An 11650-nucleotide genomic window follows, 5' to 3' on the forward strand; every position below is an offset into this window, starting at 1 on the left:
CAGCATGTTGTCGCATGCAGCATGTCGTCGCATGGCGCATGTCGTCGCATGCAGCATGTCGGCGCATGCTGCATGTCGTCGCATGCTGCATGTCATCGCATGGCGCATGTTGTCGCATGGTGCATGTCGTCGCATGGCGCATGTTGTTGCATGGCGCATGTCGTCTCATGGAGCATGTCGTCGCATGGAGCATGTTCTGTATGTGTGTATGTACTGTATATGTGTGTTTTTTTTTTTTTTTTTACATTCAACACATTAGCCGGATGATGGGACTACTACTGTCCCATCATTGGCTAATGTGTCACTGACTGTTACTGTAGCAGGCAGAGCCCGATGGGACTTATAGTCCCATCGGACAATGCCTGCACACAGAGAGACACACACACACACACCAAAGACCACCCCACCCCCCGCAGCAGACCCAGCAAATACCGGCACCGGCAGCAGAGCCCCGGCGCCGGCCCCCACCCCCACCCCCACATACCGGCGCAGAGCCCCGGCGCTGTACCCACATACCGGCGCTGGCACGCAGGGCACCGGCCCCCACATGCCGGCGCAGAGCCCCGGCGCTGTACCCACATACTGGCGCTGGCACGCAGGGTACCGGTGCCAGCCCCCACATGCCGGCGCAGAGCCCCGGCGCCGTACCCACATTCCGGCGGCACGAACATACAGACCCCAGCGCCCGCACCTTCATCATCCCTGCCTAGCCCCGCCCGCCCCCAGCACAGCCCCGCAGGCAGCCACCAGCCCCGCCCACAGCCCAGTCACTCTTGATGAGTGACTGCTCTGACTGTGCGGCTGAGACACACCTGCTGCTGACGTCACGTCAATTTCCAGAGTCTGGAAATTGACGTGACGTCGGTGGAAATAAGCGGCGGCTGCAGCCTGGGGGTCACGTGACCCGGACTCAGCCGCCGCTACAGCGCCGCTCACAGGCGAAAACGGCAACAAAAGGTATTTGCACAATTCATCAGGGGCCCCGGGGGGATACATTGGGGGGTTAATTGAAAGTAGTGGACAACCCCTTTAAGTATATAATTCCACATGTGTTCATTCATAGTTTTGATGCCTTCAGTGTGAATGTACAATTTTCATGAAAATACAGAAAAATCTTTAAATGAGAAGGTGTGTCCTAACTTTTGGTTTGTAATGTATATATTACGTCTTTTAGGAGGGAGGGGGCTGTCACGTGGGGGCTGTCACCTCCTGCCTTCACCATCATTCTCCATAGATGTCAGACAAGTCACAGAAGGAAGGAACAACTGGTAGCCTTGATAATAATAATAATTTTTTTTTATATAGAGCCAACATATTCCTCAGCGCTTTACAACTTATAGAGGGGACTTGTACAGACAATAGACATTACAGCATAACAGAAATTACAGTTCAAAACAGATACCAGAAGGAATGAGGGCCCTGCTCGCAAGCTTACAAACTATGAGGAAAAGGGGAGACACAAGAGGTGGATGGTAACAATTGCTTTAGTTATTTGGACCAGCCATAGTGTAAGGCTCGGACGTTCATGTAAAGCTGCATGAACCAGTTAACTGCCTAAGTATGTAGCAGTACAGACACAGAGGGCTATTAACTGCATAAAGTGTATGAGAACATGATGCGAGAAACCTGATTATGTTTTTTTTTTTGTTTGTATGTTTGTTTGTTTTTAAAAGGCCACACAGGGATAGTTAGGTTAAGGTACCGTCACATTAAGCGACGCTGCAGCGATAGCGACAGCGATGCCGATCGCTGCAGCGATAGCGACAGCGATGCCGATCGCTGCAGCGTCGCTGTTTGGTCGCTGGAGAGCTGTCACACAGACCGCTCTCCAGCGACCAACGATGCCGAGGTCCCCGGGTAACCAGGGTAAGCATCGGGTTGCTAAGCGCAGGGCCGCGCTTAGTAACCCGATGTTTACCCTGGTTACCAGCGTAAAAGTTAAAAAAACAAACAGCACATACTCACCAGCGCGTCCCCCAGCCTCTGCTTCCTGACACTGACTGAGCTCCGGCCCTAACAGCACAGCGGTGACGTCACCGCTGTGCTTTCACTTTCAGTTTAGGGCCGGCGCTCAGTCAGTGTCAGGAAGCAGAGGCTGGGGGACGCGCTGGTGAGTATGTGCTGTTTGTTTTTTTAACTTTTACGCTGGTAACCAGGGTAAACATCGGGTTACTAAGCGCGGCCCTGCGCTTAGTAACCCGATGTTTACCCTGGTTACCAGTGTAAAATATCGCTGGTATGGTTGCTTTTGCTGTCAAACACGGCGATACACGGCGACCTAGCGACCAAATAATGTGCAGACCTTCTAGCAGCGACCAGCAATTTCACAGCGGGATTCTGATCGCTGCTGCGTGTCAAATACAGCGATATCGCTCCCTAGGACGCTGCAACGTCACAGATCGCTGGCGACGTTGCTTAGTGTGACGGTACCTTTAATGAATTGAGGTGGTAGGCCAGTCTGAACAAATGAGTTTTTAAGGCCTTGATGACTTCAGACTTCACACAAACAGAGGGCTTTTACCATTCAGAACTTTGGGAAAGATGTGGAACAAACGCTAGGAACAAATGGACAATCTGTTAGTAACTATTTCATCTATTTTATGGTTTTCTGCAAGGTGTTTTTTTCCGTGGACAATTCAATAAACCACTACATTTTTTATGAAAATATCATGACATTTTTTTCTTTAAGAGTATTGCACCTGGTAAAGAGTCTTGATTAAATAAATGTGCAAAATAAGCATATTTAACAATCCGATGCCAGGGTCGATGAGCTTATCGAGAGGCTAGGATCAGCCAGGTACATCACCACCCTGGACCTAACGAAGGGGTACTGGCAAATTCTCCTGTCTGCAACTGCCAAGGAGAAGATGGCCTTCTCTACACCTGACCGGTGCTTTCAATATACTCGGATGCCTTTAGGACTACAAGGAGCCTGTGACAGAATGTCAACCCAGCCTGTATACATGGACCATACTGTAATCAGGATTACATTAGCATTCCTTGTCCTGTATCTGGTGGGGCATGTGTGTCTTTGTTCCTCTCTGCATGGTGTATCTCCAATGCACAAATCTGTACACAGACTGCAGACAGGGATTCTGGAACATTCTTACGTTAATCATTAAAGCTATGTTTAAGTGCGTGGGTGTTAGTATCTCTATTCAACAAGGGGGTTGATCCCAAGAGTGGTAGGACAATAAGCCACATGTTCAGTTAGTTGATGCTGTGTGCTTTGAAGAACAAGGATCTGCAGTTGGATCCTGGTATCATGTATGGAGATTGGAGATCATTTTGCCACATGGAATTGTGATGTCTCACCACCCTACTGGATTTAAGGACTGAATCTAAAGACTGCTGTTGTGTGGTGACTAGTGTTGAGCATTCCGATACCGCAAGTATCGCGTATCGGCCGATACTTGCGGTATCGGAATTCCGATACCGAGTTCCAATACTTTTGTGGTATCGGGAATCGGTATCGGAACCATATTCATGTGTAAAATAAAGAATTAAAATAAAAAATATGTATATACTCACCTCTCTGGTGGCCCCTGGATCTTACAGCTGTAACCGGGAGCCTCCGTTCCTAAGAATGAGCGCGTGAAGGGCCTTCGATGACGTCGCGGCTTCTGATTGGTCGCGTGAGCGGTCACATGAGCGGTCACGCGACCAATCAGAAGCCACGTCGTCATCGAAGGCCCTTCACGCGCTCATTCTTAGGAACGGAGGCTCCCGGTTACAGCGGTAAGATCCAGGGGCCACCGGAGAGGTGAGTATATCCATATTTTTTATTTTAATTCTTTATTTTACACATGAATATGGATCCCAGGGCCTGAAGGAGAGTTTCCTCTCCTTCAGACCCTGGGAACCATTCCGATACTTTGCGTCCCATTGAAATGCATTGGTATCGGGTATCGGTATCGGCGATATCCGATATTTTTTGGGTATCGGCCGATACTATCCGATACCGATACTTTCAAGTATCGGACGGTATCGCTCAAAACTAGTGGTGACTTGTGAAGGGCTAGGATCTAATAATAATAATTTTATGCAGAGGCGAGATCCTGGTGACTGTGAGTATTGTTCGTAGCTGCCAAGTGGGACTGTGTTGTGTCCCTCCTCTGCTGGATCCATTGAACTCATAGAAGGATTATTTCTACTTCTATTTCCCTGGCGCCGGATTGCCCGATGGTGCCCCCGGATCTGCTCCCTTTGTGTGGACTCATTGTAAGGCGCATTGTGGATTCATTGTGGACTGTAGCATTACCTTCATTTGTGTTACCCCAGTTCCCTGTTCCAATAAATCTCATTGGATATTTTATCGGCCTGGTGTCTCTTCCTGCTCTATCGCATACCCCATCACAGAGCCCCAGCCACCTTCCAGAGGGCTATGGATTGGATTTTAGGCCCTCACAAGAAGTATGCCACTGCTTATTTGGACGACATTGTGATTTTCAGCCCGGATTGGGGAAGGCACCTGCAGAAGGTCCAACCGGTACTTGATGCAGTAAGGAAAGCAGGGTTCACCATAAACGCAAAGAAGTGCACCCTCGGGCAAGAGGAGGCAAAATACTTGGGCTGTATCGTTAGAAGGGTCATGATAAAGCTGCAAGTAAACAAAATGGAGGCAATCCAGAAGTGGCCACAGCCGGTCTCCAAAAAGCAGGTCAGGGCGTTCCTCGAGATTGTCGGATATTATTGGCGATTTATCCGGAACTTCACCATGATAGCTGCCCCCCTGACTGGTCTCCTCAAGGGCACAAAGTCGATGATGGTCAAATGGTCCTCTGAAGCGGAAATGGCATTCCAGGAGTTGAAGCTCGTCCTGTGCCGACAGCCAGTCTTGGTCGCACCAGACTTCACAAACCAGTTTGTGCTCCAGATGGACACCTCCAAAGTCGGTTTAGGAGCTGTGCTGTCCCAGATAATAGATGGTGATGAACACCCAGTCCTATACCTGAGTAGGAAACTCTCCTCCTGTGAGAAGAACTATGCCATTGTAGAGAAAGACTGCTTTGGCCATCAAGTGGGCAATCGACACCCTGAGATATTACCTGTTAGGCAGAAAGTTCAGACTAATATCTGATTATGCGCCCCTAAGATGGATGAGGGAAAAGAAGGGGAAGAATGCCCTGATGAGTAGGTGGTTTCTGGTGCCACAGGACTTCACTTTTCATGTAGAGCACAGGCCAGGGTGGTTGCATGGGAATGCAGATGCCCTGTCCAGATTCCCCTGCTTACTGAGTGAAGGTGCCAAAAACAGCAGCTTTGGGCAGAGGGGGGAATATGTGAGTCACTGGTGAAGTGATGGAAGGGAGATATGTGTCACTGCGTACGATCGTGTCAGTGATGTAAATCAAAATAGTTTTCTCCAGCACACTACGTGTTGGGTGGGTTTACTGCAAGTTATAGTATGGGCTGGTTTTAGTGGACATTCATAAAGTGGGAGGGATAACGTCCATGTATCTCCCCTATGTGATGTCAGGATCATGTGATCAGTCACATGATGGAGAGTCACATGGTCTGGCTTAAATAGCTGAGCTCCAGGGTTAGTCTGGGCTGTTGAGGGCCTGGAGAAGAAGACTCCAGGAGAGTGTTGGTGCACATAGTGTTTGTGGAAGAACATTGTTAACCCTGAGTGGGCTGACCCCCACTAGTGCAAGGACTGCACAAAGTGTATTCACCACTTGTGCAATTAAGCCCCTAAAAATTCCTGGTCCAAACAATTCCCTTAATAAGCAACGTGCCTAGTAGTGATGTGTGAACATGCTTGGATAAGATGCCATCCGAGCATGCTCGGGTGCTAAGTGTCTTTACCGTGCTTGAAAAATATGTTCAAGTCCCCACGCCTGCATGTCTCGAGGCTCTTCAATAGCCGTAACACATGCAGGGATTGCCTATCAAACAGACAATCCATGCATGTGTTGGCCTGTCGAGCAGCTGCGAGACATGCAGGCATGGGCACTCGAACATATTATTTGAGCATGTCGAAGACAATCGGTTAGCACCCAAGCATGGAGGATAACATCTTATCCAAGCATGTCCGCCCATCATCAATGCTTAGTAAAAGGAAGTCCTCCTGTTTGCAATCTTAAAGGCCCCGTCTCACTAAGCGATTTACCAACGATCACGACCAGCGATATAACCTGGCCGTGATCGTTGGTAAGTCGCTGTGTGGTCGCTGGGGAGCTGTCACACAGACCGCTCTCCCCAGCGACCAACGATCAGGGGAACGACTTCGGCATCGTTGAAACTGTCTTCAACGATGCCGAAGTCCCCCTGCAGCACCCGGGTAACCAGGGTAAACATCGGGTTACTAAGCGCAGGGCCGCGCTTAGTAACCCGATGTTTACCCTGGTTACCAAAAAAAACAAACACTACATACTCGCCTTTCGGTGTCCAGGTCCCTTGCCGTCTGCTTCCTGCTCTGACTGAGCCGCCGTACTGTGAGAGCAGAGCGCAGCGGTGACGTCACTGCTGCGCTCTCACTTCTCACTGTACGGCCGGGAGTCAGTGAGAGCAGGAAGCAGACGGCAAGGGACACCGAAAGGCGAGTATGTACTGTTTGTTTTTTTTGGTAACCAGGGTAAACATCGGGTTACTAAGCGCGGCCCTGCGCTTAGTAACCCGATGTTTACCCTGGTTACCAGTGAAGACATCGCTGGATCGGTGTCACACACACCGATTCAGCAATGTCAGCGGGGCCTCAACGACCAAAAAAAGGTCCAGGCCATTCTGACACGACCAGCGATCTCGCAGCAGGGGCCTGATCGCTGGTACGTGTCACACATAGCGAGATCGCTATGGAGGTCGCTGTTGCGTCACAAAACTTGTGACTCAGCAGCGATCTCGCTAGCGATCTCGCTATGTGAGACGGGGCCTTAAGTGTCACAGTGTGTTGATATATATGTAGCGCCCCCACTGCCGCAGGGCCGAGGGGTACCCGGTGCCGGGCCTCTGAGTCTCTGCTCCGGGGTTGTCACGGTGGCTAGGCCCGGTCCGTGACCCTGCCGAGGGGCGCACAGTGTAATAGGTATAATGGATGATGGTGATGAGGCTGTAGTGGTGCAGTGCAGTAAATAACGAGGACACCAGGTTGCAGTCTCTTTACCTCTTTACTGAAGATCTCTGGGTCCTCAGTCCAGAATACGGTTCACCAGGCTGCGCAAGTCCGGCCGGTCCAATGGCACCTCCAGAGTTCTCTTCACAGGTGGAAATCGGTGCCTTCCTTCTAGCGCTATGTGTTGTGGTCCTTCCCTGCTGTGCTTACGGAAAGTCCCCACAACTGTTGTGTCTGTTTCTTAAGTTCCCTCACAACTCGATTAGATGATGTTCTGCTAATCCTCCGTCCCTCCCTGGTGTTCTGGTTGGGACGGCACCCGTTTGACGGGTAGGCTCGGAGCTCTTCCGGGACCCTAGAGTCGCCCCTCTCCACAAGTTGCCCCCCAAGACTGCATAGGTGATTTAAGTTAGACAGCCCGCCTTAGACTGACTGTCCTGCCGCTGTTTGGAGTATTGCTTGAAGCTGAATGTTATTATACTCCCTCAGCGTTCCGGCCACCGGTAGTGCTCCTCAGTAGGATGTTGCCTCGGTCTTACAGCACGACCCCTACTGGTATTTCTCCTTTTGCGTGATCTCGTTTCTCACTCAGCACAATCTATCTCTCTTCTAGTCCTTCCTTGGGCACCGCCGCTACCCGGAGCAGGCACGGTCCCGTTACGTTCGTTCAAGTTGCCAAGCCTCTGTCAGGATCCCACCCCTGACAGAGACCCTACTGTATCTTCCCCCACAACACCCTCTGCCACAAGGTGTTGCCTGGTTCCAACCCAGTCAGCTTTCTACTGTAACTTCCTGCCTGACCCCCAGTTTACCCACTATGGTGGGGAGTGGCCTAATGAATAGAACCCTTAGCTCCCCCCGGAGGCCCGACTGTGAAATGTCTTGGTGTCTGTGATACCTGATCAGATGAACTCCTTCAGGGCCATCAGACGCACCATAGCTCCCCATAGTGGCGGAGCCACAGTACTGCAACGACCAGGACTCTGGGGCGCTGCACTCCCCCCTGGTTAAACACAGTACTCCGGGACTGGGAAGAAAACAACAATACAAGTTAGCAAAAAGACATACAATTTTGTTGAGTGCAAGAACATTAAGTATACTTAAACAGAGCTTCCCTTTATGGGAGGTGAGGACACTTGAACGTTACAAACATGGTTAAAGGTCATAGCAACATGCTACAAATAACTCCCCCTTTTACCCAACCGGGTATTCTACTAAGTGCAAAATTGCTGAACAATAATTTAACATTGCCTTTAAGGACATACACTCTGTATCCACTAAAGACCTTCTTATAATCACATTATAAGGCAATTTAACTTTTTCATTCTCCTTCTTTAAATCTGCAGGACCGCCTGTCCTAACGGCGCCAGACCTACTGCCTCTCCTTTCTTACAGGACCGCCCCTTTCAGCCCGAGCCTTCTGTCTTTTCAACTACTATACACGGTATAGAACATAACATACTTTCAGTTTAAGAGCACTGAGCCATCTCTGTATGGCTCCTATGAGGACTCAGGGTTTACCTTCTATCCTAATTATCTATCAACGTAATCAACCATTTTCTTTACACAACATCAAACCTTCTCATTATTTTTCTCACTAACATGCATGCTGGACACCACGTCTACCCCTACGGGCCCACTGCATCCTTCTACTATCTTTCACTTTTCCTTTTTAGAGAACATCATCAGCATTTCTTCACAATTAACTAGTTGAACACACATAACTTACTCATGTAAACATTATCATCATTTTCTTTCGTCAAACATTATTGCTACCTATCTTAAAGCAATATCATCATTTAAGTGCGACAAATGAACATCCCCTTTAAGAGGGGACTAAGTCTCTATGAGGTAGCACGCCTTCTCAAGCTACCAGTCCATACTCAACAAAGGTTCCAGTGTGGTATCTTCACAAAGAGTCCTTCTTTAAGTAAAACCAGTAGGGAGCACCTTTAATAAGGTGCAAACTATGTACAAGAAGTTCGGATCATGCACTGTTCATGATTTCAGCAGTTCTGGAAACTTTGTGCAAAAACTTGGAAAAATCAAACAAAAACAAAACAATAGGGATCCCGGGTCAACAGAAGGATCCCCTTGAGAGTTAACCCTGGACGGGTTTTAGCAGCAAAACAGCAGAGAAACAGTTAACTATTTACATGTTAAAGCATTATACGGGAACATCTACTCAAAACCACCCAGGAGGCAGCACCGGCGGGGGCAACCCCTTTGGGTATTGCGAGCCGCCCGGTACTGCATAAGGGGGTCTGTCGTCCCATCTGGGGGTCTGTGTACCCACAGTTTTCAGTCTTTGAGCAGTAAACATGCTGGTCACCTGAGGAGGTTCCTGCGTGGCCACAACAGCGGTGGAGGTCATGACGCGGCAAGTTGTGGTCTTCACCATTGTGTCTGTTGGGGTGACCACGGTGGTCTCGGTGATAATTGTGGGCCGGTCGCAAGGGGGCACCCTGGCCACGGGTGACAATTTTTCGGACACCCTAGGCAAGGGGATTGTGGAACTGTGCCTCTTGTGGATGTTCAGGGCAAACCACCCCTTCTCCCCAAGGTGCCGGGTGTAAACGACATCATCCCCCGGATAAAGATCCCGGCTTGGGTGGCCCTCTCTAAGATGCGACTCTACATCCCGCCGGTTAACAAAAACTTCGGCATATAGACCCGGTTCCTTTATAAAGCCCCAGCCTCCACGGAGCTTAAAGTCAATGACGGTGCCCTGTCTGCGCGGGGCCTGCTGAGCAGTGGGATCCTTGCGGGCCCGGTCCTTAACCGACCAGGTCTTTTTGATGGTGAGCCTCCAGCCCGGCCTGATATGTCTTCTCCTCCTCTTTCCACTGTTGCTCTAGCTGGACCCGGTACTCCTCCCAGCTTAGGGCCTGTACCATCTCCCCTTCCTGGGTCTCCACCCCGGGGAACCCCATAAGGTTAGAGCCCGGGTTCATCCAGCGACACACTGTGCGCTCTGCACGGACTTCACACAGCAGGGTGGTTGGCGCGATCGGGGCCTTCATGCGGTGTTCCATGCCCGTGGCCTCCTCCCAGGGTAACAGGCGTTGGAGTCTATGGGTCCCGGGGAGAGGGGGCGCCGCAACGGGGCCTACTAGTAAGCCCTCGGCCGGTGGGATGGGGTCGGCGGACTCACCAGCCGATACAGAGGCCTCCTCCGCGGCAGATTCCTCCGGCGGTGTCGACGAGGATCTCTGCAGCTGCTCCGGTGACGGTGCAGGATCCGACGCCTGAGGACCTTCTTCCGGCGCTGCCTGGTGCGGAGCCTGGGCCTTCATGTTCAGTTGGAGGAGTTGGTCGATCAGGCTCTCCATCTCGACCCGCAGAAGTTCAGTGCTGTCCACGGAGAACGGGCTGCTGTGCTCATCCGGGTAGTTGGGGGAGACTTCCACTTCAACCCCACTGTCGGGTTCGGAGCTGCTGGCCATAGTGTCCTCCACGTGGGTCGCTTCCTGGTCTTTTTCCCGCTCTCTCCTTCGTGGGCGGTGTCGTTTTCTCGATCTCCGCCCCCCATTGAGGATTAGGAGGCGGATCTCTGCTGCTGACGGACACGTCCTCACGGTGCAGAAATATTTAGACTGGGCGGCCATTGTTGTTTGCGCTCTCCAGCTTACCTACACCCACTCCACGCCCCTCTTCTTCTCCCGCGCTCTCCTCAGCGCTATAATGGCGGCGGATTTTGGCGGTAAATGGCGCAGCACAGTCGTTGTAATAAAGTACAGTCCAAGCACAACAAATCACAGTTCCAAGGCACACATGACCTGATTCTTCAGGCTTAAGTAGATCCTGTTCGTGACGCCAAGTTGTAGCGCCCCCACTGCCGCAGGGCCGAGGGGTACCCGGTGCCGGGCCTCTGAGTCTCTGCTCCGGGGTTGTCACGGTGGCTAGGCCCGGTCCGTGACCCTGCCGAGGGGCGCACAGTGTAATAGGTATAACGGATGATGGTGATGAGGCTATAGTGGTGCAGTGCAGTAAATAACGAGGACACCAGGTTGCAGTCTCTTTACCTCTTTACTGAAGATCTCTGGGTTCTCAGTCCAGAATACGGTTCACCAGGCTGCGCAAGTCCGGCCGGTCCAATGGCACCTCCAGAGTTCTCTTCACAGGTGGAAATCGGTGCCTTCCTTCTAGCACTATGTGTTGTGGTCCTTCCCTGCTGTGCTTACGGAAAGTCCCCACAACTGTTGTGTCTGTTTCTTAAGTTCCCTCACAACTCGATTAGATGATGTTCTGCTAATCCTCCGTCCCTCCCTGGTGTTCTGGTTGGGACGGCACCCGTTTGACGGGTAGGCTCGGAGCTCTTCCGGGACCCTAGAGTCGCCCCTCTCCACAAGTTGCCCCCCAAGACTGCATAGGTGATTTAAGTTAGACAGCCCGCCTTAGACTGACTGTCCTGCCGCTGTTTGGAGTATTGCTTGAAGCTGAATGTTATTATACTTCCTTCGGCGTTCCGGCCACCGGTAGTACGCCTCAGTAGGATGTTGCCTCGGTCTTACAGCACGACCCCTACTGGTATTTCTCCTTTTGCGTGATCTCGTTTCTCACTCAGCACAATCTATCTCTCTTCTAGTCCTTCCT

The sequence above is a fragment of the Ranitomeya variabilis genome, chromosome 1 (genome assembly GCF_051348905.1).
Source record: "Ranitomeya variabilis isolate aRanVar5 chromosome 1, aRanVar5.hap1, whole genome shotgun sequence".
Taxonomy (NCBI): domain Eukaryota; kingdom Metazoa; phylum Chordata; class Amphibia; order Anura; family Dendrobatidae; genus Ranitomeya; species Ranitomeya variabilis.